The sequence below is a fragment of the Erpetoichthys calabaricus genome, chromosome 5, assembly GCF_900747795.2.
Source record: "Erpetoichthys calabaricus chromosome 5, fErpCal1.3, whole genome shotgun sequence".
NCBI classification, from domain to species: Eukaryota; Metazoa; Chordata; class Cladistia; order Polypteriformes; family Polypteridae; genus Erpetoichthys; species Erpetoichthys calabaricus.
The window spans coordinates 22961385-22985850 of record NC_041398.2 but is presented as its reverse complement, the minus strand read 5'-3'; the positions used below and the strand labels follow the sequence as shown (position 1 = coordinate 22985850).

The 24466-nt window shown below is 39.5% G+C and overlaps 1 protein-coding gene, 5 non-coding genes and 2 pseudogenes across 6 annotated transcripts in view; 3 read left to right on the top strand and 5 right to left on the bottom strand.

Moving 5' to 3' along the window:
* LOC127527749 (zinc finger CCHC domain-containing protein 3) overlaps positions 1-24466 on the bottom strand; it is a 227314-nt gene that overhangs the window by 31040 nt on the left and 171808 nt on the right. The window lies entirely within an intron of this gene.
* LOC114643206 (5S ribosomal RNA) lies at positions 2333-2451 on the top strand. The gene has a single exon (XR_003714710.1). It is a non-coding gene; the product is annotated as a 5S ribosomal RNA (ribosomal RNA).
* On the bottom strand, positions 3136-3299 carry LOC127528050 (U1 spliceosomal RNA). Its single transcript, XR_007935200.1, has one exon. It is a non-coding gene; the product is annotated as a U1 spliceosomal RNA (small nuclear RNA).
* Positions 4211-4329, top strand: LOC114643227 (5S ribosomal RNA). The gene has a single exon (XR_003714728.2). It is a non-coding gene; the product is annotated as a 5S ribosomal RNA (ribosomal RNA).
* LOC114643249 (uncharacterized) lies at positions 4996-5133 on the bottom strand (annotated as a pseudogene).
* LOC114643244 (U1 spliceosomal RNA) lies at positions 15637-15794 on the bottom strand. The gene has a single exon (XR_003714741.1). It is a non-coding gene; the product is annotated as a U1 spliceosomal RNA (small nuclear RNA).
* On the top strand, positions 21876-21994 carry LOC127528084 (5S ribosomal RNA). Its single transcript, XR_007935227.1, has one exon. It is a non-coding gene; the product is annotated as a 5S ribosomal RNA (ribosomal RNA).
* On the bottom strand, positions 22656-22793 carry LOC127528066 (uncharacterized; annotated as a pseudogene).

Sequence of the window (24466 nt, the reverse complement as noted above, 5' to 3'; positions counted from 1 at the left end):
TAGGAAGGTCGCCTTTGGGCTGGCCGTTACCTCTTCACTATCCTTTCTCTCAGCTTGTTCACTGCTTTCTTGGACTATTTGGTACCAGTCCCTAATCCCTGCATTGTCATTATCTATTGTAGGTATTAAGGGTGAGCTTAATAATATGTTGGTCATCTCCTCTAGTTCCAACTGGATGTTCCCCAAACTGTCTTGCATCTTTTGTTCTCTGCTACCTAGGGAGGAGACTTTCTCTTCATCTTCCTTCTTATTCATCTCTTCCACAGTCTGATTTTCTCTTGGAACCTCACTACTTTCTATTAAGCTTTTAAGCTTTTCGTGACTTCCAATGGGTGTTTGAAACAGCACAACACTATTTCCCCCTTCGTCTTCACTTACTTCCTCTTCTTCTTCTTCCTCTTCCTCTCTTCGTAATTGGACACTAATTGTCTCAACCTTTTTACACTTGTTTGCATATGATAACGGGCAGCTTCTAAAGCTGTGGGTTTTTTCCCCACACAGGTGACACATTATTTTCTCTCTACAATTCCTCGTCAGGTGACCCAACTCTCCACAATTCTTACATTTCTCCTGTTTACAGTCAGCCGCTACGTGCCCTTCCTGCTCGCATTTTCTACACATTTTTGGTTGACCACTATAGAAAATTATACCTCTTATAGCACCAATTTGTATAGTTGGTGGTAGGTGTTTGAGGTCTCCTTCCTCACTAACTTTCAATTTTACCTGAAAGTTGTAATACCCGGTTTTAATTCCATGCTCGTCCCTTCCTGCCATCCCTCTCTGCACTCTACAAAATCTTCCTAACCATTGTTGAATATCTTCAATTCTTATTTTTTCGGATAGCATGGCGACAGTAATAGATTTCGTCTCTCGCTGTGCTAGAGACTGCATTGTCATATCTATTAACACCACTTCTGATTCCCTTTTCTCCCTCCAAACCTTAATACATCTTTCCACCAACATGCTATTCGTAAAGACCACCTCAAAAGTCTGTTTATCTGGGAGTGCAAAGATAAAATCAACTTGCCTGGGTAGAAAACCAAGAATTCCAAGCAGAATGGTGGTGGTGAACGTTTTCCTGTCCATCTTTTTCTCGTTCATTAGCTGGAACCGCACAGCATTCTTTCGGTCTTCTTCTGGAACCATCCTCGAAACGTAGGATCCTCTCGTCAAATCGATGGAAATCTCAGTTGACCTCTCCTTCGTCTGCTTCTTTGTCTGCTTCTTCTACCAAGAAAACTCCGGACACAACCTGCAAATTTAAACCGCCGCGCACCCAAGGGCTGAAAAAGTGGTGGACCTGCCAACCTACTTACCAAACCAGGGGCCGTGAGGCGTTCCCTATACCAAAACAGGAGAGATGGTATCTCCCCTGCCAGGTAAGTATGAGTTGTACAGCCCGGCGCTCAACCTCCCTCTTCCGCGGCTTCATCGCTCGCCGGCGGGCGACGTGCCCCGCCGTCCTCGAACCTTCGTGGTCCTTCGGGCTCCTTCGGCCTGCTTCGGACTCCATCGGCCTCCAGAGCACGCATGCGCACGAGCGAGCAGCTGGCCTGACGCCCCTGTGCTCCGTGACCCGGATGATGGGGTTGCACCGACCTCACCTCCTTGATTAGACAGGTTTCGGCAGAAGAACCCGAGGTGCACTTCGCTCTTATGCAAACCAGCCACCCATCTCTGGAGCTTATTGGCTGGAAGAGAAACAGAAGGGGTAGACACTGGGCGGGACGCTGAATGAGAAACAGCCGCCCAACAGCGTGGACAGGCGGCTGGAGGCAAATCTGCGAAAGAGGAAGGCGACCCTGCTTTCCGTAGAGAGAGAGAGAGAGAGAGAGAGAGAAAGAACCCCTCGGCGTGGGCGCTCGCGCACAGCAGCAAAGCACCTTCGGGGAAGGGAGATGCGGGGCAGCGCTGCGTACCCGTCCGAGACGAGAGCCGGTGCTTGCCCTTTGATGCCACTGTGGGATTCCACGTTAGGATGGACACGAGGTTGCCGGCTGTTTCTGGAAGATGCCTCACGTTCTATCTCTCTATCTATCTCTCTATCTATCTATCTATCTATCTATCTATCTATCTATACATAAACGTGGGTGGCGGGATTTGGTCGGCGACAGCGAGAGAGCCGACAGAAGGGGTCCAGCATAAAGGATAAAGAACATTCAAATTCAAAAATCATTCTGAAAATTTCAAAAGAAAGAATAAAAATGGAAGAAAGATAGGGGAGAAATAAAACAGAAAAAAAAATAAATAAAAAAAAAAAACATTGGGCTGTCGTTTAGTAAAGAGGGCTTCCAACCTTGCCTATATGGGGAGAGAAAAACTTGCCGCTTTCGTTTACGGCCATACCACCTTGAATACGCCCGATCTCGTCCGATCTCGGAAGCTAAGCAGGGTCGGGCTCGGTTAGTACTTGGATGGGAGACCGCCTGGGAATACCGAGTGCTGTAAGCTTTTGCCTTTCTGCCAGCAGGGGTCACCCTTTTCGCTGTCTTTTTCTTTTCCTCCTTTCACCCGTGTCAGAAAGCTGGCACTTGGCAGCAAGTAAAGCAGCTTGAAATAAGTAAAGTTGCACAAAAAGGATGGATGGATGAAAGAAAGAAAGTGCACTCAGTTCCACTTCTCTCCACTTTATTCTCTTCACATCACTCATTGTTCCATGCTGCTGTCAAAGGAGGTGAGAGAACTTAAAAATATTAATAATGCAGTAATGGTACACATGTGGGTAGGTAGAAATAAATAAATAAATAAATAAATAATCAATCAATTTCTTATCATTTTTTTTTTTATAGGGGGGAGTTTCCTTTATATAAATTCAATAACTAAATTATTAATTAATTAATTAATTAATTAATCAATTAAAATGAATATTTTTTTATCAATATTTTTTGGGGGGGGTTTCCTTTAAATAAATAAATAATCTTTAGGATCTTCTGTATTTATCACAGGTTTAAGTACCTTGCTCATGGGAAAGGCGCTATATAAATAAAATTTATTATTAGTATTACTATCACTTTGATGTCCCACTTCTGCTGTTGTCTCTGCGGCTCCTGCTTCATTTTCACCCAAACAACCAGTTTCCACTCCACAACGAAAAGATAAAAAGCTTTTTCAGTCTGTCTTTTAAACCAAAGTTATCAGGGGAGAGCGCGAACGCAGTCCCCCACTACCACAAATTATGCAGTCGAGTTTCCCGCATTTGGGGAAATCGCAGGGGTCAGCACACCCGGAGTGCAATGGATGAGCCTCGCCCTGGGAGAACCACCTTAGTGATCATGGTATCTCCCCTGCCAGGTAAGTATGAGTTGTACAGCCCGGCGCTCAACCTCCCTCTTCCGCGGCTTCATCGCTCGCCGGCGGGCGACGTGCCCCGCCGTCCTCGAACCTTCGTGGTCCTTCGGGCTCCTTCGGCCTGCTTCGGGCTCCATCGGCCTCCAGAGCACGCATGCGCACGAGCGAGCAGCTGGCCTGACGCCCCTGTGCTCCGTGACCCGGATGATGGGGTTGCACCGACCTCACCTCCTTGATTAGACAGGTTTCGGCAGAAGAACCCGAGGTGCACTTCGCTCTTATACAAACCAGCCACCCATCTCTGGAGCTTATTGGCTGGAAGAGAAACAGAAGGGGTAGACACTGGGCGGGACGCTGAATGAGAAACAGCCGCCCAACAGCGTGGACAGGCGGCTGGAGGCAAATCTGCGAAAGAGGAAGGCGACCCTGCTTTCCGTAGAGAGAGAGAGAGAGAGAGAGAGAGAGAGAACCCCTCGGCGTGGGCGCTCGCGCACAGCAGCAAAGCACCTTCGGGGAAGGGAGATGTGGGGCAGCGCTGCGTACCCGTCCGAGACGAGAGCCGGTGCTTGCCCTTTGATGCCACTGTGGGATTCCACGTTAGGATGGACACGAGGTTGCCGGCTGTTTCTGGAAGATGCCTCACGTTCTATCTCTCTATCTATCTATCTATCTATCTATCTATACATAAACGTGGGTGGCGGGATTTGGTCGGCGACAGCGAGAGAGCCGACAGAAGGGGTCCAGCATAAAGGATAAAGAACATTCAAATTCAAAAATCATTCTGAAAATTTCAAAAGAAAGAATAAAAATGGAAGAAAGATAGGGGAGAAATAAAACAGAAAAAAAAAAAACATTGGGCTGTCGTTTAGTAAAGAGGGCTTCCAACCTTGCCTATATGGGGAGAGAAAAACTTGCCGCTTTCGTTTACGGCCATACCACCTTGAATACGCCCGATCTCGTCCGATCTCGGAAGCTAAGCAGGGTCGGGCTCGGTTAGTACTTGGATGGGAGACCGCCTGGGAATACCGGGTGCTGTAAGCTTTTGCCTTTCTGCCAGCAGGGGTCACCCTTTTCGCTGTCTTTTTCTTTTCCTCCTTTCACCCGTGTCAGAAAGCTGGCACTTGGCAGCAAGTAAAGCAGCTTGAAATAAGTAAAGTTGCACAAAAAGGATGGATGGATGAAAGAAAGAAAGTGCACTCAGTTCCACTTCTCTCCACTTTATTCTCTTCACATCACTCACTGTTCCATGCTGCTGTCAAAGGAGGTGAGAGAACTTAAAAATATTAATAATGCAGTAATGGTACACATGTGGGTAGGTAGAAATAAATAAATAAATAAATAAATAATCAATCAATTTCTTATCATTTTTTTTTTTATGGGGGGGAGTTTCCTTTATATAAATTCAATAAATAAATAAAATTAATTAATTAAAATTAATATTTTTTTATCATTATTTTTAGGGGGGGTGTTCCTTTAAATAAATAAATAATCTTTAGGATCTTCTGTATTTATCACAGGTTTAAGTACCTTGCTCATGGGAAAGGCGCTATATAAATAAAATTTATTATTAGTATTACTATCACTTTGATGTCCCACTTCTGCTGTTGTCTCTGCGGCTCCTGCTTCATTTTCACCCAAACAACCAGTTTCCACTCCACAACGAAAAGATAAAAAGCTTTTTCAGTCTGTCTTTTGAACCAAAGTTATCAGGGGAGAGCGCGAACGCAGTCCCCCACTACCACAAATTATGCAGTCGAGTTTCCCGCATTTGGGGAAATCGCAGGGGTCAGCACACCCGGAGTGCAATGGATGAGCCTCGCCCTGGGAGAACCACCTTTTTTTTTTGTGCTAATCGCTTTATTCAATTAAAACAAATTAGTTACTTTTTTCTGTCCCGGTTTCCATGTGAACTCCATGACTGTTCCATGGCTTCCATTTGGAATTTTCGATTTTGTGATTCATTCATAAAACATTTCAACCCAATAAAAACAACACATAAAAAATGTAAAAGTTTTTTTTCACACTTACTTTTCGCCAGGGGTGGTCATCCTTTTCAGGTCCTTGATGGATTCGAGGAGTTCTATTTTTTCTTTGGCCATCTGTAAAACACTTGCAATGGGGAGAAGTTTCTCTTTCTTTGTGTATATCTGTCTTCTGACCCAGATCGCCTCTTTTATATAATTTATTCTGACCCATTTTTCCCTACTCACATTTTGTTTTTTTGGCCTGCCAAACATTACTATTTCTTTGTCAATTTGCCCTTCCACTATTTTTTCTGTCCTTACTTTATTCCACACTAATTGTGCCTTCTTACATTCGTATAGTACATGCTTGGCAATTTCAATTTCTTTACATTGTGGGTAAGGACATTTTGTGTTTTTCACTGATTTCCTTTTGAACAAATTGTTATTTGTCTGGAGAATATCGTGTACGGCCTGCCATGCTATGTCCTTCAAATTATTTGGGAGATAATTACTTGATATAACGTCCCATATTTTTTCAGATTCTATTTTAGATGTTTCTTTAAGCCATGTGGCCGATTTCTTGTCCTTTGCTGTTTTCACGACTAATCTCCAGTTTTTTCTTTCCCTCCTTCTTTTCGAAAATTGTTATTTTCTAAACAATTAATTATGGATTTGTAAATTTTGGCGGTGTTAAAGGCATACGGTCTTTTGTTGGTAGTTTTACATAAATTATATTTCCTTAGCACCCCTCCCATCATGTATCTGGCCATATCCGCGACCTTCCCACTCCTTTCCTCCTTTCTCTAATTAGTTTAATATATGCAAATGTGTAGCGGAGTTTCAGAAGATTTTGTAAATCAGGAAGATCCTTCCCTCCTTTCATTTTCACTAGGGTTTCTCTTTTTAATCTTTCCCATTTTGACCCCCAGAAGAAATAAAAACATTGTCTTTCAATCTTTTTGAGGATCTCTCTCCTTGGTAGATATATTGTTGCCCAAAAAATCAATTTTGGCAGGATAATTGACTTGAGGAGGAGGATTTTCCCCTCATAGCTGAGGTTCCTCAATTTCCACATCCCCGTTGTTTGATTGACGTATCTGCATGTTCTCTTCCAATCTTTTTCCCCTTCCTTCTTACTCCCAAACCAGATTCCTAATATCTTTATTGGTTTTCTATGGGTTTTTACTTTGGGATTTGTATCCTCTGACCATTTCCCTTGAACACGACACTCTGTTTTCTTCCAGTTTATTTTCGTACCAGCAACTTTACAAAATCACTCCGTTGTTTGTAGTGCTACTGATTGCGACAATTGTTATGTCGTCCATGTACATTATACATTTAGCTTCTTTTTCTTCACTTCCGGGGATTTCTATCCCCTTGATGTCTTGAGTTTTCCTGATCATTGTTGCCAGGCCTTCGATTGCGAGGACAAATAAAATTGCGGAAAGTGGGCATCCTTGTCGTACGCCTCTTACAATCTTAATCTCCTTCGTTAAATGCCCGTTTATCAATACTTTACTTGTTATCCCTTGGTAGCATTTCTGGATCACCTTTATGATATGTTTGGGTATGTCAAATCTTTCCAGGGTTTCCCACAAAAATTCATGATTAATGGAATCAAAAGCCTTCTCCATATCAATATTTAAAAGTCCTACAGATAAATTCCGCTCTTTTGCGCACTCTAAAATGTCTCTAACTAAAATCAAAATGTCACTTATGGACCGTCCAGGAACTGCACACACCTGATCTTCTTGAATAATGTCACCCAGGACTTCCCTAAAACGATTTGCTAGGACCTTAGTTAGCACTTTGTAGTCATGGCATAACAGGGTTATCGGCCTCCAGTTGGTGATTTCTGATTTGTCCCCATCTTTTGGGATCAGGGTGATGATTCCATTCTTCCATGATTTCGGGCCCTCTTCTGCTCTTAATATTTCTTGAAAGATCTCCAATATATCTTCTCTAATTAAATGCTAGAAGGTGGTATAAAAATCTGCCGTTAAGCCGTCTGAGCCCGGTGTCTTGTTCTTCTTCATGGTCTTCACTGCTTTTTTGAGTTCGCTCATTTTGAACTCCTCTACCATTTCTTTCCGTTGTTGTTGTGTGATGTTCCGGTCAATCTCGTTAAGCACTTCTTCTTTTTGGATTTCCCTATTTTTGAAGCTGTATAGCTCTCCAAAGAAGGTTTCTACAATCTGCTGTTTTTTTGTTTCTTCTGTTTGTAGATTCACTTCTTCGTCTTTCAGGAAATCTATGCTGCTGTTTTTCGTTCTTTGTTTTATTTTTTTAAAGAAGAATCATGTACACTTCTCGTCCTCTTCTAAGTACTGGACCCTACTTTGGAACTTCAGTTTCTCTTCCTTTTTTTTGTAGATGTCCATCATCTCTGACTTTATCTGCTCCACTTGTCTATATGCCTATATGCTTCCTCCAGTTCTTCTTGTAGTACCACTAAATGTTCCTTCTCCCTCTTACTTTTTTCCTATCCTTTCCTTTGAAAGAATAGCTTGGCCCTAAATTTAATGATGTCCCACCATTCTCCTCTTGTCCTACACCCTTCTTTTAGGGTTTCCCATTGTTTGTATTTGTATTCAAAATCGGTTCTAATTTCCTTGTCTTCTAGTAATAGCGCGTTTAGTTTCCAAAACCCTTTCCCTCTATTGTCCCTGTTTTTTCCCTCACATTCTGATAAAATAATGTTATGGTCAGAAAAACAGGTCGGTCTAATTGGAAAACTTTTAATTCTATATCTCGCGCTACTTAAAATGTAGTCTATTCTTGATCACCAGTTCCCCCCTTCCGCTCTCCATGTGTATCCTTCCTTGTCCTTTTCAATCTCTCTATAGTTATCTTTTATTTGGAAGTCTTTCATCATGTTGATTAGGAACCTGGATGTTTTATCCAAGGATCTTTTCCTTTTGGACTCTATTTGGCAGTTGAAGTCCCCCGCTATTATGACATCTTCCATTCCTTGTAATTCTGCCCTTAACTTCTGAAAGACTTCCATTCTCTCGTTGGTTTGTGGAGGTGCATATATATTTACAATATTGTGCTTTCTTCCATCTACTTTAACAATTAGGGTAGCTATTCTTCCCTGGAGAATAATCTCAAAACTTACTACTTCAATGTTTTTGTTTTTAATTAAAAACCCTATTCCCGCACTCTTATTTTCATTTGAGCCAGAAAAAAAAGCTTCCCCTCCTTTCCACCCTTCTTCGAATTTTGAATACGACCTCTGAAAGAGGAGGCCACATTGTTGAATACAGATGATGTCAGCTTCTGTCTCTTGAAGGGCTCTAAACACAATTTCCCTTTTGCTTCCCCTCTTGAAGCTTCTAACATTGATTGAAGCGATTCTCATGGGGTTTTTGATTATTTTGTTGTCTTCTTTCTTTCTTCTTCTTCTGGCCTCTTCTTTTTATTTCTGTCGCTCTCTTGAGTGCGTGTTCTCTTTTTATTTTGCTCTTTCATCAGGGTGATTTTGGAGAAGGCTTCGACCGATTCTTTTTTTAGGAAGGTCGCCTTTGGGCTGGCCGTTGCCTCTTCACTATCCTTTCTCTCAGCTTGTTCACTGCTTTCTTGGACTATTTGGTACCAGTCCGTAATCCCTGCATTGTCATTATCTATTATAGGTATTAAGGGTGAGCTTAATAATATGTTGGTCATCTCCTCTAGTTCCAACTGGATGTTCCCCAAACTGTCTTGCATCTTCTGTTCTCTGCTACCTAGGGATGAGACTTTCTCTTCGTCTTCTTTCTTATTTATCTCTTTCACAGTCTGATTCTCTCTTGGAAACTCACTACCTTCTATTAGGCTTTTAAGCTTTTCATGACTTCCGATGGGTGTTTGAAACAGCACAACGCTATTTCCCCCTTCGTCTTTGCTTACTTCCTCTTCTTCTACCTCCTCTTCCTCTCTTCTTAATTGGACACTAATTGTCTCAACCTTTTTACACTTGTTTGCGTATGATAACGGGCAACTTCTAAAGCTGTGGGTTTTTTCCCCCACACAGGTGACACATTATTTTCTCTCGACAATTCCTCGTCAGGTGACCCAACTCTCCACAATTCTTACATTTCTCTTGTTTACAGTCAGCTGCTACGTGCCCTTCCTGCTCGCATTTTCTGCACATTTTCGGTTGACCACTATAGAAGATTATCCCTCTTATAGCACCAATTTGTATAGTTGGTGGTAGGTGTTTGAGGTCTCCTTCCTCACTAACTTTCAATTTTACCTGAAAGTTGTAATACCCTGTTTTAATTCCGTACCCGTCCCTTCCTGCTATCCTTCTCTCCACTCTACAAAATCTTCCTAACCACTGTTGAATGTCTTCAATTCTTATTTTTTCGGATAGCATGGCGACAGTAATGGATTTCGTCTCTCGCTGTGCTAGAGACTGCATTGTCATATCTATTAACACCACTTCTGATTCCCTTTTCTCCCTCCAAACCTTAATACATCTTTCCACCAACATGCTATTCGTAAAGACCACCTCAAAAGTTTGTGTATCTGGGAGTGCAAAAATAAAATCGACTTGCCTGGGTAGAAAGCCAAGAATTCCCAGCACAATGGTGGTGGTGAATGTTTTCCTGTCCATCTTTTTCTCGTTCATCAGCTGGAACCGCACAGCATTCTTTCGGTCTTCTTCTGGAACCATCCTCGAAACGTGGGGTCCTCTCGTCAAATTAATGGAAATCTCAGTTGTCCTCTTCTTCGTCTGCTTCTTCTACCATAGAAACTGTGGAACACAACCTGCAAATTTAAACCGTCGCACACCCAAGGGCTGAAAAAGTGGTGGACCTGCCAAACTACTTATGAAACCAAGGGCCGTGAGGCGTTCCCTATACCAAACAGGAGAGAAAGATATCTCCCCTGCCAGGTAAGCATGAGTTGTATAGCCCGGCGCTCAACCTCCCTCTTCCGCGGCTTCATCGCTCGCCGGCGGGCGATGTGCATTGCAGTCCTCGCTCCTTCGGGCTCCTTTGGCCTCCGGAGCGCGCATGCGCACGAGCCAGCAGCTGACCTGACGCCCGTGTGCTCTGTGACCCGGATGATGGGGTTGCACCGACCTCACCTCCTTGATTAGACAGGTTTCGCCAGAAAAACCCAAGGTGCACCTCGCTCTTATGCAAATCATTTTTCACTTACATTTAATTTTTCTTTTCAGTTTCTTAGCTTTGAGCACACACACAAAGTCTGGCCAATTTGCTAATCCACTGTAACCCATCACCATTTCACCAATATTTTTAAACTTTTTTTTTTTTTTATACTACTTTGTTTCCTTGTCCTTCTTTTATCCTCCATTCTTCCACTACTTCTTTTTCACATTTCTGTAACAATCTCTGAATTGTTATATTCCTGTTATTAATCACCAATTCATTTCTCCACCACCACATATTTTCCTTTATTATATTAATTATTTTCCATTCCTTTATTGGCATTTTAATATCTAAATCTTTCCCTACTAACCCATACAACACACCTTCTCTTGTAATGTCCTCTTTTCCTAACTTCCCTTCCCATATCTTTAATACCTCATTCCACACATCTTGAGCCTTTTTGCATTTCCAAAACACATGCTCTGATGTTTCGACCTCTAAACAATTTTCCCTCGGACATATAGAACTTTTCGCAACTCTTCTTTTGTACATGGCCGCCTGCGTCGGTAAGATTTCATGTACTGTCATCCACCCGAGATCCTTTTGTTTATTTATTAATCCTTTGTCTCCATTTTGCTGCCACACTGTTTTTGCTTGCTGTTCAGTAAGCTTTTGGATTTTCATTACTGTTTCATCTTTTCCTATGTATTTGTTAAGATCGCTTTTCTTTTCCCAAATTTTGGGATCTCCTTCATCCCATGAATATCTTTTAACAAATTTTACTATTATTATTTTATAATTTTTTGGCATATTGAAAGCAGTAGGTCTATTACTTGGCATTTTTAATAATTTTGCTTTTCTCAGTTCTATACCTAGCAAATATCTAATCATGTCTGCCAACTTCCCTGTCTTATTTAACACCATATTAACAACAGTTGCTGTGTGTCTTAACACCAACTCCATTTCTATATTCGGAAACCCTTTCCCTCCATTTTCTCTTCTTTTCATTACCTTACTTCTTGTCAATTTTTCACATTTTGACGCCCATAAAAACACAAAACACGTTTTTATAATCCTTCTTAATATTTTCTTTGGTGGAAAAAAAACATTAGCTAAATAAGATAATTTTGGGATTATCACTGCCTTCATCAGCAATATCTTCCCTTCCATTGACAAGTTCCTTAACCTCCAAAACCCTGTTTTTTTGTTTATCTTTTTTTCCATTTCTTTCCATTCCCTTCTTTCTGTGCTTTTGTCCCCAAATCGTGTCCCCAATACTTTCACCATATTTGTTAACCTTATTCTTCCTAATGGTTTCTCTTTCCATTTCCCCAAGAGGACGCATTCACTTTTACTTAAATTTAAATTTGATCCCCTACAGAACACTTCTGTATGTTCTATTACTCTATTTATACTCAGTGTATCTCGTACTATTGTTGTTATATCATCCATATATGCCAACACCTTTATTTGTTGTCCCCCACTTCATGGTACTTCAACTCCTCTTATATTTATGTCACTTCTGATCTTATTTATTAAGGGTTCTATACACAAAATAAACAACACTGCTGTCTTACTCCACATTTCACCTCTATCTCCTCTGTTAATTTATTATTTACTTTTATCTGACTTCTTATATCTTTGTATACCACTTTTATCCAGCCCAAGAAACCTTCGGGAACTCCCATTTTTTGGAGTATCTGCCACATATATTTATGAGCAATTCTATCGAAAGCTTTCTCCAGATCTAAATTTATTATCCCAACATCCAAGTTTCTCTCTCTCATAAAATTAACACAGTCTCTTAAGACACACAAATTATCTGCTGCACTTCTCCCCTGTACCACCCATGCCTGTTCTTCTTTTATTACACTTTCAATATTTATTTTTAATCTATTTGCCAACACTCTTGTCAATATCTTGTAGTCATGACACAGCAGCGTAATTGGTCTCCAGTCTTTTATATCCTTTGTTTCCTCCTGTTTTGGAATAAGCGTGATTATTCCTCTTTTCATTGTTTCTGTCATTTCTTTGTCTTTTAAAATTTCTATAAACAAACTATGCATGTCGTTTCTTATTATATCCCAGAATTCAGAATAAAATTCTATAGGCAAACCGTCTTTCCCTGGAGTTTTCCCTCTGCTACACATTTTAACAGCTGACTCCACTTCTTTCATTTCTATTTCTCGACACAAGCTTTGTTTTTGTTCTTCTGTGAATCCTTGGTCAATCATCTTTGTCATTTGGTCGATCTCCTCCATGTTGATTTCTTTCTCTCTATAAATTTCTCCAGGGCCGGCCCTAACAATTGCGGGGCCCTATGCGAAACGGATTGCGCGGGGCCCAGTCGGGGTAGGGATAAGGATAATAAGTGAAAATTAAGATTTTGTATTAGAAAATAAATTTGTCTTTGCATTTTATTCATTCTTTACTAAGTACAAAATCACGATCAAATTAACTTTACTTTACGAGCCTTGCGTGTAGCGAAGTCATACAGTATATCATCAAAATTTTGTTTCCTACATAGATCACGCTCAATAGCAAGAATTGCCAAATTGTTCAATCTATCTTCGTGAATTGTTGACCTCAAGTAATTCTTGATTAGTTTGAGGCGCGAGAAGCTTCTTTCACCAGATGCCACAGTTAAAAAAATGAAAAATGAAAAAAATAAAGTATTTACTGATTTATTACGTCGTTATTGCATTTGATTACGTGATTTAACGTTTGAACGACAATTTGCATTTATGTCACGTTTGCATTTGATTACGAGTAAATAAAATTAAAAAAAAATACCTTAAGTCTACCAATTTAGGGGAACTTGAGGTAAGATGAACCACTTTTTAAAATTCCTTGTCAAATCCACATTTTTTGCTTTTTACCAGTAATTTTCAGTCAAATTATTGTTAATGATCTGCATATGCATGCGCTTGTCGCTTAGGGATGAATCGGTACGTTTTGAGCAAGTGTTTGTGAAAAAAATTTTTTTTTATCTTACCCCTACTACGAGTAAGATGAAACAATCGTTTGGGTAGACGAATCACATTATTTTATTTTGTAAAACTATCTTAAACATTTGAAATGAGAGACTATTCATAAAACAAATTGTATAAAGATACAAGTTGACGTGCCGATGATTCTATGGCTGACTGTTAACATAGGGTGGGTTATCAATGTACAGGATCTTCGAATTTTATACAACGCTTGTTTCTGAGGAACAAGCTTTACTCACCGGTGAAAAAATCTTCGTCTGACAGAAAAGACAAAATTTAAACCACTGCCGGTAAATTTCAAACTATTCATCCAAAAAATCGATAATAGCAAATAGCAAATAGCTCCTCCTATTTGATTGGTTTCATTGAGCTGAGCCATCATAAGGTTAAGAACGGTGTCTGTTTCATCTTATTCCAAGTTCCCCTAAGTGACGAGTTTAGAGATAAAGCACCCTAGCAGCTACAATTTTTCTTCAATTTTATTTACTTGTCGTAATCACTTGAAACAACGACTTAATAGATAAAAAACACTGTAAAAACATAAAAACAGAATAAACACGCTGACCTATACATGATTATAAGTTATAATGGTTTAATTTAATAATTTACACCTAGAATTAGCGCGGGGCCTATGAAAGTGCGGGGCCCACTGCGGCCGCATAGGTTGCAGTGGCCTAAGGCCGGCCCTGAATTTCTCTATAATAAGTCAGAACTATTTCCTTTATTTCTTTATTTTCTCTTTTACTATTTTCATCGTTGTCAATTAATTCTACTATTTTGGCCTTTTTCCTCCTCTCCTTTACTTTTTTAAAGAAGTATCGAGAGCACTTCTCTCCTTCTTCTTGTTCTTGAACTCTACTGTGAAATTTAATCTTTTCTTTTGTACACTTTTTCTAATTCTTCTTTTATTGCCCTAATTTCTGTTTCTATTTTGTCATCATAGCCCTCAATTTCATATAGACGTTCAAGTCTTTCCTGCAATTTTTTTGTTTCTTCTTTCTCTTTCATCGCCCTTTCTTTGCCCTTTTTTTGAAAGAACTCCTTTGTATTTTTCTTCAACAACTCCCACCATTCTTTCTGCGTCCCGCACCATTCTTTTAAGGTTGTCCACCTTTTATAATATTTCTCATACTCCTCTTCTTATCTTCTAACAATTTCACATTTAGATTCCATACAATATCTCTTATTTCTTCTTTACTCCCTTTTTCTAATTCCACTGCCAGCATGCTATGATCTGAAAAAAAGACTGGCTGCAAATGACACTCCTTTGCTTCATAGTTTTTGTCGATGAAAACATAGTCTATCCGTGAAGTTTTCTCTCCTGCTCCTCTCCAGGTATACCCTTTTTTTTCTCCTTTTACTTTCCGGTACACATCTACCATTTGAAAATCCTTGACAATTTCCTTTAACTTTTTGGAGGTTCGTTCTATTTGCTTGTTTTTTCCTTGCTCACTTGAGCAATTAAAATCCCCCACCACAATTAGGTTATTTTCATTTACCATTATTTGTTCTAGGATCTGTAGAGTCTCCATTCTTTGAACTGGAATTGTTGGTGCATATATATTTATTAAATTAATCCTATTGTTTCCCTTCGCCAATTTTACTTTTATTATCCTCCCCTTTACTATTTCTTCAATTTTTTTTATTTCTATCTCTCGATTCCTTATAAGAATCCCAAGTCCAGCGTTCTTATTTTCATTTGTTCCCGAAAAAAGTGCCATGCCTTCTTCCCAATCTTCCTCATAACTTTTATACGATACTTCATGTGGTAACCCACATTCTTGTAAACAAATTATATCTGCAGGGATATCCTTCAGAAAGGAGAAAACTATTCTCCTCCTCTCCTTTCTCTTAATACTCCTTACATTAATTGTTACTATTTTTACTTTTATTTTTTCTTCCCGGTATTTTGTTCTACCTCACCTCCTATTTTTCCTCTATTTGCTGCTGTTACATTCTTCTTTATTTTTGGGCTGCTTTTCTCTCTGTTTTCCACTCCTCCACTCCTTTCATTCAATTAAAATTAATATTTTTTTATCATTATTTTTGGGGGGGGGGGTTTCCTTTACATAAATAAATAAATAATCTTTAGGATCTTCTGTATTTATCACAGGTTTAAGTACCTTACTCATGGGAAAGGCGCTATATAAATAAAATGTATTATTAGTATTACTATCCCTTTGATCTCCCAGTTCTGCTGTTGTCTCAGTGGCTCCTGCTTCACAGTCACCCAAATAACCAGTTTCCACTCCACAACAAATAGCTTTTACAGTCTGTCTTTTGAACCAAAGTTATCAGGGGAGAGCGCGAACGCAGTCCCCCACTACCACAAATTATGCAGTCGAGTTTCCCGCATTTGGGGAAATCGCAGGGGTCAGCACACCCGGAGTGCAATGGATGAGCCTCGCCCTGGGAGAACCTTTTTTTTTTTTTTTTTTCTTCCATGTCTAAATTCCATTACTGAGAACAAACACTATTTTGCTTGTCCTTTTTTCACTTACATTTAATTTTTCTTTTTCAGTTTCTTAGCTTTGAGCACACACACAACGTCTGGCCAATTTGCTAATCCACTGTAACCCATCACCATTTCACCACCGTGACACAACAATTTTTTTTTTTTTTTTTTTTTACTTTATATTAAGAATCTTTACCTTTTTTTCTATGTATTTTTATTTCTTTCTGCTTCTTCTTTTATCTTCCATTCCTCCCGTATCTCTTTTTCACATCTCTGTAACAGTCTTTGTATTGTTATTTTCTTATTATGTATTACTAATTCATTCCTAAACCACCACATATTTTCTTTTATGACACTAACCATTTTCCATTGCCTTATTGACATTTTTTCATTTAGCTCCTTTCCCACCAAACCATATAGTACACCTTCTTTTGTAATATCTTCAATCTCTAAATCCCCTTTCCATTCCCTTCCCACATATCTCCACACCTCTTGTGCATATCTGCAGTTCCAGAATACATGCTCTGCAGTCTCTGCTTCTAAACAATTGTCTCTTGGACACATTTTACTTTTAACCACTCTCCTTTTGTATATAACTGTATTTGTTGGTAAAATTTCATTTACTATCATCCACCCCAAATCTTTTTGTCTATTTGTTAATTCTTTATTTGACGTTTGTTGCCACACTTTTCTTACTTGCTCCTCCGTAAGTGCTTGAATTTTCCTCATTGTTTCCTTTTTTTCTATGTATTTCTTTAATTCTCTTTTTTTTCCCCACATTTTTGAATCTCCTTCCTCCCATTCATACCCTTGTAAACATTTTTTTATAATCTTATAGTGTTTTGGCACATTAAACGCCATAGGTCTGTTATTAGTTATTTTTAACAGTTTCGCTTTTCTTAGTTCCGTCCCTAGTAAATATCTCAACATATCTGCAAATTTTCCTCTTTTATTTATTGCCAAATTCACCACCGTTGCTGTATGTTTTAGTTCCAACTCCTTTTCAATATTTGGAAATCCTTTACCTCCATTTTCTTTGGTCTTCATTACCTGTTTCCTAGCCAGTTTTTCGCACTTTGAATTCCACAGAAATACAAAACAAGTTCTTAAAATCCTTTTTAGTATTTTCTTTGGCGGATAAAAAACAGTTGCTAAATATGATAATTTCGGTAGAATGATTGCTTTAACCAACAATATTTTCCCTTCCATTGTCAAATGTCTCAAACTCCAGACCCCTATTTTTTGATTGCTCTGGTTTAACATTCCTTTCCATTTCTCCTTTTCTGTGTTGACATCTCCAAAAGTAATCCCAAGTACTTTCACCTTATCCGTAAGTCTTATCTTTTCTTTTGGTTCTTCTTTCCATTTTCCCCATATCCTACATTCACATTTTTTTAAGTTTAAATTTGACCCTGAGGCCCTACAAAAACTTTCAGTGTGTTCTATTATTTGCTTTACACTCCAAGCGTCCCTTATTAATACTGTGATGTCATCCATATAAGCTAACAATTTAATCTGCTGCCCTCCACTTCCCGGAACTTCAATTCCTCTTATATTATTGTCATTTCTTATCATATTCAACAAAGGCTCAATACTTAACACAAATAGGACTGCTGACAAAGGACACCCTTGCCGTACTCCACATTCAACTTTTATTTCCTCCGTCAGCCTGTTGTTTACTTTTATTCTACTTCCTATTCCATTATATATTGCCTTTAGCCATCCCACAAATTCTTCTGGCACTCCCATTTTTTGTATTACCTTCCACATATACTGATGTGCGACCTTATCAAAAGCTTTTTCCAAATCTAAGTTGATTAACCCTACATCCAACTTTTTTTCCTTCATTGCGCTAATGCAGTCTCTTATCACACACAGATTTTCTGCAGCGCTCCTCTCCTGTACCACACAAGCCTGTTCTTCTTTTATTATATCCCCCACATATTCTTTCAAACGATTTGCCATGACTCTTGTCAGTATTTTGTAGTCCTGACAAAGTAATGTGATTGGCCTCCAATTTTTAACCTCTTTTTTGTCATCCTGCTTAGGAATAAGCGTTATCACTCCACTTTTCATTGTATTTGTCATTTCACCTTGTTTCAAAATTTCCATAAACAAGACCAGTACATCATTTTTTAAAATCTCCCAAAAGGTCAAATAAAATTCGATCGGTAAGCCGTCAATCCCAGGTGTTTTTCCTCTGCTGCTCATTTTGACAGCCGCTTCAACTTCTTCCATTTTTATTTCCTGACATAACATTTTTCTTCGTTCTTCTGTATAAAATCGATCTATAGTTTTTTCTATATTATCGATATACTCATTCTCAATCTCTTTTTTTCCATACACGTCTCTATAATGATTTAAAACTATTTCCATTATTTCTTTATTTCCTTTTTGGATGTCTCCATTTTTATCCATCATTTCTTCCATTCTTAATTTTTTCCTCCTCTCCTTTGTTTACTTAAAAAAAAATCTGGAGCACTTTTCTCCTTCTTCTTGTTCTCTAACTCTACTTTGAAATTTTATTTTTTCTTCTTTTTTCCTGAATAATTTTTCAAGTTCTTGTTTTATTATTCGTATCTGTGTTTCATTATAATCTTCTCTACTATATTCTCGTTCAAGATTTTCCTGCCATCTTTTTATGTCTTCCTTGTCTTTTTTGCTCTGTTCTCTGCCTTTTTTTTGGAAGAACTCTTTTGTATTTTTCTTCATTAGCTCCCACCACTCTCTTTGTGTCCCACACCATTCTTTTAAAGTTGTCCATCCTTTATAATACTGCTTATACTCCTCTCTTATTTTCTTGTCCTCTAACATTTTTACATTCAACTTCCATTGGAAGTCTTTGGGCTCGTCATCACTCCCTTTTTCTACTTCCACCTTCAACATACAATGATCAGTAAAAAACACTGGCTGCAATTTACATTTCTTTGGTTCATAGGTCTTATCTGTAAAAATATAATCTATTCGAGAGGATTTTTTTCCTACTCCTCTCCACGTAACCCCTTTATCTTTACCTTTCAATTTTCTATATACATCTATCATGTCACAATCTTTAACAATTTCTCCTAGTTTTTTTGATGATTTGTCCATTTGTTGTTCTTTATTTTTTTGTTCATTTGAACAATTAAAATCACCAACAACAATTAGATTTTTTTCATTTGCCATTGTAATTTCTAAGCATCTGAATATTTCCATTCTCTGGACTGGCGTTGTTGGTGCGTATACATTTATCATATTCATAGTATTATTCCCTTTTACCAGTTTTACTTTCATTAATCTCCCTTTTATAATTTCTTGAGATCCTTTTATTTCTATCTCCTTATTCTTTATTAATACCCCTATTCCTGCATTTTTATTTTCATTCGTTCCTGAAAATACTGAGTTACCTTCTTTCCAATCCTTCGCATACTTTTCATATGATTTTTCGCACGGTAAACTACATTCTTGTAGACAAAAAACATCTGCCGAAATATCTTTCAGAAAAGAAAAAACAATTCTTCTCCTCTCTTTCCTCTGGATACTTCTGACATTAATTGTTACTATTTTCAATTTCATTTTTTCTTCCCAGTGTTTTTTTCTACCTCCCCTTCTATTCTCCCCTTATTTACTCCCGCTGCATTTTTCTTGGCTTTTTTTATGCCTTTTCTCTCTACTTTCCACTCATCTACTCCCTTCGTTCCTGTTGTGGACAAGAACCCTTCCATATCTTTAGTTTCTAAAAAGGATGGTGTTGTTCCCCATTCTTGGCATATTTTCTCCATTTCTTCCACCTTTCCAGAATTTCCTGGAGATAGTAAGTCAGGGCCCCGTTTCCGTTGTAACGTGGGGTTAATTTGCATTTCCCCCATTTCTTCTCTCATCTTCTCCTGCACTATACTTTCTACCATCGCCTTTGGCGGTGATTGGCATACACTTGCAGTGCCACTCAATATTTCCATTATTTCTTCCGTGTGGAAGAGTATATCCTGCGAATACTGGTCAATCCTGCTTTCAGCACTGTCTTTTTCTGTCTTGTCTTCCATAAAATTCCACACATCACTCTCTCCACAACTCTTTACCTCTTCTTTTTCTTCCTCCATCTTTCCGGTTGTCGGTTCTGGATGTTCTTTACCATTTGTTCTCCTTTCACCTCCTAGTTTTTCCTCTCTCTGCCTTTCTTCCCATTCCATCTCCTCTTCTGATTCTTCATCCAGCAGTGCTATGACTTTATCAGTCTTATTTACTTTAACAATATTCGCATATGAGACAGGGCAGTCCTTAAAGGCATGTGCCTCCTGTCCACATAAATTGCAGATTATTTGTTTTCTACACTCCCTGGTGCTATGTCCTTCTTCTTTACAGTTCCGACATTTTACTACTATGCATTCCAAAACCTTGTGACCCTCCTTACCACACCTCCTACACACTTGAGGCTGGCCAGGATAGAACACATGTCCTCTCACTGCTCCTATCTGTATAACGGGGGGCAGGTGTATCACCCGATCTGTGTCCCTCTCTTTCTTCAAAATTATATCAAATTTATACAGCCCATTCTTAATACCGTCATCATCAGTCATCTGCATACTACTCTTGACATCACAATACTGCAATAACCATGTGGAAATATCTTGAATTTTAACTTTTTCTGTATACATGATAACATTTACTTTTTTGTCAAGTGTATCACTCAACGGGACGATCAAAAATTTATCCAAAATCAAGTTCACCTCTTTCTTCCTCTCTACTGTTCGCACACATTTGTCATACAAATATCTTGTCTTAAAAACCACTTCAAAAGTAGTTTTTCCTGGAAAGGCAAATAGAAAATCAATCTCACCAGGGATGAACTTTAAAGTCTTCTCCAAGACCTCAATACTGAACTCTTTTCTCTCCATTTGTTCTTCCTTCAGCTCAAAACGAACCACGTTCCTCCTCTCTCTCCCATCAATTGGAATCCGTGATGCTGGTCTTCCTCCTCCTCCTCCTCTTCCAACTTCCGATCCATCTTCTCTCTCCAATCCCATTCTTCTGTTGGAACTACCAAGTAACACCATTTCCGCCATCCTTCTCCTAAAAATTGAATTTGCCGCGCACCAAGGGAAACAGAAAAACAGGGTGGTGGACAAGCCAACCTACCCAGCTCTGGATCGAAGGCCGTGGGGCGCTCCCTACACCTGACAGCGAAGAACCAAAGGTATCTCCCCTACCAGGTAAGTATGAGTTGTACAGCCCGGCGCTCAACCTCCCTCTTCCGCGGCTTCATCGCTCGCCGGCGGGCGACGTGCCCCGCCGTCCTCGGACCTTCGGGGTCCTTCGGCCTGCTTCGGGCTGCATCGGCCTCCAGAGCACGCATGCGCACGAGCGAGCAGCTGACCTGACGCCCGTGTGCTCCGTGACCCGGATGATGGGGTTGCACCGACCTCACCTCCTTGATTAGACAGGTTTCGCCAGCAAACCCAAGGTGCACCTCGCTCTTATGCAAACCAACCACCCATCTCGGGAGCTTATTGGCTGGAAGAGAAATAGAAGAGGAAGAGACTGGGCGGGACGCTGAATGAGAAACAGCCGCCCAACAGCTGGGACAGGCGGCAGGAGGCAAAGCTGCGAAAGAGGAAGGAGACCCTGTGCTCTGGAGGGAGAGAGAGAGAGAGAGAAAGAACCCCTCGGCATGGGCGCTCGCGCACAGCAGCGAAGCACCCTCGGGAAGGGAGATGTGGGGCAGCGCTGCGTACACGTCCGAGACGAGAGCCGGTGCTTGCCCTTTGATGCCACTGTGGGATTCCACGTTAGGAAGGACACGAGGTTGCCGGCTATATCTGGAAGATGCCTCCCTATCTATCTATCTATCTATCTATCTATCTATCCACGGGGGTGGCGGGATTTGGTCGGCGACAGCGCGAGAGCCGACAGAAGGGGACCAGCATAAAGGATAAAGAACATTTAAATTGAAAAATCATTCTGAAAATTTCAAAAGAAACAATAAAAATGGAAGAAAGATAAGGGAGAAATAAAACAGAAAAAAAAAAAAACATTGGGCTGTCGTTTAGTAAAGAGGGCTTCCAACCTTGCCTATATTGGGAGAGAAAATCTTGCTGTTCTCGTTTACGGCCATACCACCTTGAATACGCCCGATCTCGTCCGATCTCGGAAGCTAAGCAGGGTCAGGCTTGGTTAGTACTTGGATGGGAGACCGCCTGGGAATACCGAGTGCTGTAAGCTTTTGCCTTTCTGCCAGCAGGGGTCACCCTTTTCCCTGTCTTTTTCTTTTCCTCCTTTCACCCGTGTCAGAAAGTTGGCACTTGGCAGCAAGTAAAGCAGCTTGAAATAAGTAAAGTTGCACAAAAAGGATGGATGGATGAAAGAAAGAAAGAAAGTGCACTCAGTTCCACTTCTCTCCACTTTATTCTCTTCACATCACTCACTGTTCCATTCTGCTGTCAAAGGAGGTGAGAGAGCTTAAAAATATTAATAATGCAGTAATGATACACATGTGGGTAGGTAGAAATAACTAAATAAATAAATTATTTAATATTTTTTATCATTATTTTTACAGGGGGAGTTTCCTTTATATAAATTCAATAAATAAATAAATTAATTAATTAAAATTAATATTTTTTTATCATTATTTTTAGGGGGCGTTCCTTTAAATAATCAATCTTTAGGAACTTCTGTATTTATCACAGGTTTAAGTACCTTGCTCATGGGAAAGGTGCTATATAAATAAAATGTATGTATTATTATTATTAGTTTTATCACTTTGATCTCCCACTTCTGCTGTTGTCTCATTGGCTCCTGCTTCATAGTCACCCAAATAACCAGTTTCCACTCCACAACGAAAAGATGAAAAACTTTTTCAGTCTGTCTTTTGAACCGAGGTTATCAGGGGAGAGCGCGAACGCAGTCCCCCACTACCACAAATTATGCAGTCGAGTTTCCCGCATTTGGGGAAATCGCAGGGGTCAGCACACCCGGAGTGCAATGGATGAGCCTCGCCCTGGGAGAACCACCTTTTTTTTTTTGTGCTAATCGCTTTATTCAATTAAAACAAATTAGTTACTTTTTTCTGTCCCGGTTTCCATGTGAACTCCATGACTGTTCCATGGCTTCCATTTGGAATTTTCGATTTTGTGATTCATTCATAAAACATTTCAACCCAATAAAAACAACACATAAAAAATGTAAAAGTTTTTTTTCACACTTACTTTGCCCCAGGGGTGGTCATCCTTTTCAGGTCCTTGATGGATTCGAGGAGTTCTATTTTTTCTTTGGCCATCTGTAAAACACTTGCAATGGGGAGAAGTTTCTCTTTCTTTGTGTATATCTGTCTTCTGACCCAGATCGCCTCTTTTATATAATTTATTCTGACCCATTTTTCCCTACTCACATTTTGTTTTTTTGGCCTGCCAAACATTACTATTTCTTTGTCAATTTGCCCTTCCACTATTTTTTCTGTCCTTACTTTATTCCACACTAATTGTGCCTTCTTACATTCGTATAGTACATGCTTGGCAATTTCAATTTCTTTACATTGTGGGTAAGGACATTTTGCGTTTTTCACTGATTTCCTTTTGAACAAATTGTTATTTGTCTGGAGAATATCGTGTACGGCCTGCCATGCTATGTCCTTCAAATTATTTGGGAGATAATTACTTGATATAACGTCCCATATTTTTTCAGATTCTATTTTAGATGTTTCTTTAAGCCATGTGGCCGATTTCTTGTCCTTTGCTGTTTTCACGACTAATCTCCAGTTTTTTCTTTCCCTCCTTCTTTTCGAAAATTGTTATTTTCTAAACAATTAATTATGGATTTGTAAATTTTGGCGGTGTTAAAGGCATACGGTCTTTTGTTGGTAGTTTTACATAAATTATATTTCCTTAGCACCCCTCCCATCATGTATCTGGCCATATCCGCGACCTTCCCACTCCTTTCCTCCTTTCTCTAATTAGTTTAATATATGCAAATGTGTAGCGGAGTTTCAGAAGATTTTGTAAATCAGGAAGATCCTTCCCTCCTTTCATTTTCACTAGGGTTTCTCTTTTTAATCTTTCCCATTTTGACCCCCAGAAGAAATAAAAACATTGTCTTTCAATCTTTTTTGAGGATCTCTCTCCTTGGTAGATATATTGTTGCCCAAAAAATCAATTTTGGCAGGATAATTGACTTGAGGAGGAGGATTTTCCCCTCATAGCTGAGGTTCCTCAATTTCCACATCCCCGTTGTTTGATTGACGTATCTGCATGTTCTCTTCCAATCTTTTTCCCCTTCCTTCTTACTCCCAAACCAAATTCCTAATATCTTTATTGGTTTTCTATGGGTTTTTACTTTGGGATTTGTATCCTCTGACCATTTCCCTTGAACACGACACTCTGTTTTCTTCCAGTTTATTTTCGTACCAGCAACTTTACAAAATCACTCCGTTGTTTGTAGTGCTACTGATTGCGACAATTGTTATGTCGTCCATGTACATTATACATTTAGCTTCTTTTTCTTCACTTCCGGGGATTTCTATCCCCTTGATGTCTTGAGTTTTCCTGATCATTGTTGCCAGGCCTTCGATTGCGAGGACAAATAAAATTGCGGAAAGTGGGCATCCTTGTCGTACACCTCTTACAATCTTAATCTCCTTCGTTAAATGCCCGTTTATCAATACTTTACTTGTTATCCCTTGGTAGCATTTCTGGATCACCT